Here is a 5,000-nt window from a genome sequence, read left to right on the forward strand (position 1 = left end):
CCAGTTGTAAGCCTGCAGCCCACAGGGAGTTGGTTTGTTCCTCTCACACATGTAAATGGGTAAGCATTCAAGTGCACACACCTGCCTACGTCCACAGACCCTCGCGCACACACACTTTTGTCAACAAGCTTTTTCGCAATTAAGAGTATCAGGGACCCATGTTGAAATACAAAAGCAGCACACCACGTGACGGCCATCACATAGAGTCCAGCAGCAAATGGGAAACGTTTAACTAGCCGTGGTCCTATTACTTGCGCTCTACCTGTGGAACAACTGCTGGATGAGTCCTGCTTGAGAATATTGAACCTACAACAAGTCTGAGGTAAATAAGAATTCCACAGGAATATAATCAAACAGGGACCTACAACCCTTCCGAGCCAGATAGGAGTCGAACCTACAATCTTCTGATCCGTAGTCAGACGCGTTATCCATTGCGCCACTGGCCCTATGTAGACTTATGCATCCTTTTGTCCTTAAGTGGGCTAGAAAGTGTGTGTGTGTGTGTGTGTGTGAAGGCACAAGGAAACCCATCTGACCTCCTGGAAGTCTGTTCTGTGAGGTTTTCCCAAGTTTTACAAAGGACTTTAGGAGAAGGAAGCACCTAAAAGCTAGGCGAAATGGTCCTAGATCCAAGGAAATCTTTTAGATCAGGCTCAGTTTCTTAAATAGTTTGCATTAACATAATCAGTTCCAGGTCTGTGTGGGGCTGAGCTTGAGAACTCCTTAGTAAGTAGGCGTTTAAAAGAATAAGGGGTTTAATATTACAACACAGGCGAACATTCAGACACATTATCATAAGCTCACCTTGTCCAGGGATCCAAGCATGCTGCCTTTCCACTCTCAGAGCCCTTCACCTAACCTACTGTGCAGCTGTTTCACCTTTAATATCACTGTTCCACAGGCAGCGTGACGTCACAATGCTCCTTGTCTGTAGCCCGAACCAGGAGCCTTTGCAAACCTGGCATAATCTACATACTTACGGTGTGTTTAGTCTTGGACCACAAATGCAGTGAAGAATAATGGATTGCTACTCTTCATACATTTTTGACCATTGGCTCAGATTTGAATGCGTATTGGCCATCTGAGCATCTCTGCCAGGCCACCCTATGTCTAGAGACTGTAGATTTAGAGAGTTTATAAACATTGTCAGTTCATCAATAAAGTGTGCTCGCTTCGGCAGCACATATACTAAAATTGGAACGATACAGAGAAGATTAGCATGGCCCCTGCGCAATGATGACACGCAAATTCGTGAAGCGTTCCATATTTTTAACAGCTTTTAGGAGAGAAATCTTTTTTGTTTTCAAGACTAATTGAAAAAATAAAGCAGGTCCCAGTGCTGTCCCCGTAATATGTATTTTTCAATTAGTCTCTCCTCAACATTTTTAATGTATTTGCTTTGCAGTAAAGAAGGTGCGCTCTATGTTCAGCTGCATTTAGCAAGGAAGCCTGCAGGACTTCTGGGACTTTTCTTTCTCTTTTTTAGCCTCACTGTCATTATTCTTCACCACCCCCAAATCTATACTGCTGCAGTGTTGTGTTGCTTTGTGGGAAGCAGGACAAAGAGAAGGGCAGGACCTATCCAAATGAAGGCCTCAGGGATGTCTGGGAGTGCCTTTTTAGCAGTATTGTTAAAGTCCACCTTGCAACCGGATTGGTCGGGTAAGCTGAAAAACACCATGCCAGATTGGGCACCAGGTCTCTAGGCGCTTGGAGGACATATTGGGTCTACATCCCTCAGTTTCTGAGGTCCAAGAAATGTTCACCCTCTACCCTAATAGAGAGGTCTTGGCCGATCGTGGCCGAGAGGGGAAGAAGGTAGCAGTGCAAGATGCTTATGGGCCTTCTCTAATAATAGACCAACTTTCTCTCTCTCCTTACCTGTGGTTCTGCCTGGCTACTGGGGCTACCAGTTGTAAGCCTGCAGCCCACAGGGAGTTGGTTTGTTCCTCTCACTCATGTAAATGGGTAAGCATTCAAGTGCACACACCTGCCTACGTCCACAGACCTTCGCGCACACACACTTTTGTCAACAAGCTTTTTCGCAATTAAGAGTATCAGGGACCCATGTTGAAATACAAAAGCAGCACACCACGTGACGGCCATCACATAGAGTCCAGCAGCAAATGGGAAACGTTTAACTAGCCGTGGTCCTATTACTTGCGCTCTACCTGTGGAACAACTGCTGGATGAGTCCTGCTGGAGAATATTGAACCTACAACAAGTCTGAGGTAAATAAGAATTCCACAGGAATATAATCAAACAGGGACCTACAACCCTTCCGAGCCAGATAGGAGTCGAACCTACAATCTTCTGATCCGTAGTCAGACGCGTTATCCATTGCGCCACTGGCCCTATGTAGACTTACGCATCCTTTTGTCCTTAGTGGGCTAGAAAGTGTGTGTGTGTGTGTGTGTGTGTGAAGGCACAAGGAAACCCATCTGACCTCCTGGAAGTCTGTTCTGTGAGGTTTTCCCAAGTTTTACAAAGGACTTTAGGAGAAGGAAGCACCTAAAAGCTAGGCGAAATGGTCCTAGATCCAAGGAAATCTTTTAGATCAGGCTCAGTTTCTTAAATAGTTTGCATTAACATAATCAGTTCCAGGTCTGTGTGGGGCTGAGCTTGAGAACTCCTTAGTAAGTAGGCGTTTAAAAGAATAAGGGGTTTAATATTACAACACAGGCGAACATTCAGACACATTATCATAAGCTCACCTTGTCCAGGGATCCAAGCATGCTGCCTTTCCACTCTCAGAGCCCTTCACCTAACCTACTGTGCAGCTGTTTCACCTTTAATATCACTGTTCCACAGGCAGCGTGACGTCACAATGCTCCTTGTCTGTAGCCCGAACCAGGAGCCTTTGCAAACCTGGCATAATCTACATACTTACGGTGTGTTTAGTCTTGGACCACAAATGCAGTGAAGAATAATGGATTGCTACTCTTCATACATTTTTGACCATTGGCTCAGATTTTAATGCGTACTGGCCATCTGAGCATCTCTGCCAGGCCACCCTATGTCTAGAGACTGTAGATTTAGAGAGTTTATAAACATTGTCAGTTCATCAATAAAGTGTGCTCGCTTCGGCAGCACATATACTAAAATTGGAACGATACAGAGAAGATTAGCATGGCCCCTGCGCAAGGATGACACGCAAATTCGTGAAGCGTTCCATATTTTTAACAGCTTTTAGGAGAGAAATCTTTTTTGTTTTCAAGACTAATTGAAAAAATAAAGCAGGTCCCAGTGCTGTCCCCGTAATATGTATTTTTCAATTAGTCTCTCCTCAACATTTTTAATGTATTTGCTTTGCAGTAAAGAAGGTGCGCTCTATGTTCAGCTGCATTTAGCAAGGAAGCCTGCAGGACTTCTGGGACTTTTCTTTCTCTTTTTTAGCCTCACTGTCATTATTCTTCACCACCCCCAAATCTATACTGCTGCAGTGTTGTGTTGCTTTGTGGGAAGCAGGACAAAGAGAAGGGCAGGGCCTATGCAAATGAAGGCCTCAGGGATGTCTGGGAGTGCCTTTTTAGCAGTATTGTTAAAGTCCACCTTGCAACCGGATTGGTCGGGTAAGCTGAAAAACACAATGCCAGATTGGGCACCAGGTCTCTAGGCGCTTGGAGGACTTATTGGGTCTACATCCCTCAGTTTCTGAGGTCCAAGAAATGTTCACCCTCTACCCTAATAGAGAGGTCTTGGCCGATCGTGGCTGAGAGGGGAAGAAGGTAGCAGTGCAAGATGCTTATGGTCCTTCTCTAATAATGGACCAACTTTCTCTCTCTCCTTACCTGTGGTTCTGCCTGGCTACTGGGGCTACCAGTTGTAAGCCTGCAGCCCACAGGGAGTTGGTTTGTTCCTCTCACACATGTAAATGGGTAAGCATTCAAGTGCACACACCTGCCTACGTCCACAGACCCTCGCGCGCACACACACACTTTTGTCAACAAGCTTTTTCGCAATTAAGAGTATCAGGGACCCATGTTGAAATACAAAAGCAGCACACCACGTGACGGCCATCACATAGAGTCCAGCAGCAAATGGGAAACGTTTAACTAGCCGTGGTCCTATTACTTGCGCTCTACATGTGGAACAACTGCTGGATGAGTCCTGCTGGAGAATATTGAACCTACAACAAGTCTGAGGTAAATAAGAATTCCACAGGAATATAATCAAACAGGGACCTACAACCCTTCCAAGCCAGATAGGAGTCAAACCTACAATCTTCTGATCCGTAGTCAGACGCGTTATCCATTGCGCCACTGGCCCTATGTAGACTTACGCATCCTTTTGTCCTTAAGTGGGCTAGAAAGTGTGTGTGTGTGTGTGTGTGTGAAGGCACAAGGAAACCCATCTGACCTCCTGGAAGTCTGTTCTGTGAGGTTTTCCCAAGTTTTACAAAGGACTTTAGGAGAAGGAAGCACCTAAAAGCTAGGCGAAATGGTCCTAGATCCAAGGAAATCTTTTAGATCAGGCTCAGTTTCTTAAATAGTTTGCATTAACATAATCAGTTCCAGGTCTGTGTGGGGCTGAGCTTGAGAACTCCTTAGTAAGTAGGCGTTTAAAAGAATAAGGGGTTTAATATTACAACACATGCGAACATTCAGACACATTATCATAAGCTCACCTTGTCCAGGGATCCAAGCATGCTGCCTTTCCACTCTCAGAGCCCTTCACCTAACCTACTGTGCAGCTGTTTCACCTTTAATATCACTGTTCCACAGGCAGCGTGACGTCACAATGCTCCTTGTCTGTAGCCCGAACCAGGAGCCTTTGCAAACCTGGCATAATCTACATACTTACGGTGTGTTTAGTCTTGGACCACAAATGCAGTGAAGAATAATGGATTGCTACTCTTCATACATTTTTGACCATTGGCTCAGATTTGAATGCGTATTGGCCATCTGAGCATCTCTGCCAGGCCACCCTATGTCTAGAGACTGTAGATTTAGAGAGTTTATAAACATTGTCAGTTCATCAATAAAGTGTGCTCGCTTCGG

General features: G+C 45.1%; 5 non-coding genes across 5 annotated transcripts in view; 3 read left to right on the forward strand and 2 right to left on the reverse strand.

Annotated features, from left to right (window-relative positions):
• Window positions 1–373: 373 nt before the first annotated feature.
• Window positions 374–446, reverse strand: TRNAR-ACG (transfer RNA arginine (anticodon ACG)). Its single transcript has one exon. It is a non-coding gene; the product is annotated as a tRNA-Arg (tRNA).
• Window positions 447–1,164: 718 nt separating this feature from the next.
• Window positions 1,165–1,271, forward strand: LOC147705586 (U6 spliceosomal RNA). The gene has a single exon (XR_015298369.1). It is a non-coding gene; the product is annotated as a U6 spliceosomal RNA (small nuclear RNA).
• A 1,011-nt stretch (window positions 1,272–2,282) lies between these two features.
• Window positions 2,283–2,355, reverse strand: TRNAR-ACG (transfer RNA arginine (anticodon ACG)). The gene has a single exon. It is a non-coding gene; the product is annotated as a tRNA-Arg (tRNA).
• A 719-nt stretch (window positions 2,356–3,074) lies between these two features.
• LOC147705588 (U6 spliceosomal RNA) lies at window positions 3,075–3,181 on the forward strand. Its single transcript, XR_015298161.1, has one exon. It is a non-coding gene; the product is annotated as a U6 spliceosomal RNA (small nuclear RNA).
• Window positions 3,182–4,987: 1,806 nt separating this feature from the next.
• Window positions 4,988–5,000, forward strand: part of LOC147705589 (U6 spliceosomal RNA) — a 107-nt gene continuing 94 nt past the window's right edge. Inside the window, exon 1 of the small nuclear RNA XR_015298246.1 lies at window positions 4,988–5,000. This exon is cut by the window's right edge and continues 94 nt beyond it. This is a non-coding gene — a small nuclear RNA (U6 spliceosomal RNA).

Source organism: Lissotriton vulgaris, chromosome 7, assembly GCF_964263255.1.
Source record: "Lissotriton vulgaris chromosome 7, aLisVul1.2, whole genome shotgun sequence".
Lineage (NCBI taxonomy): Eukaryota > Metazoa > Chordata > Amphibia > Caudata > Salamandridae > Lissotriton > Lissotriton vulgaris.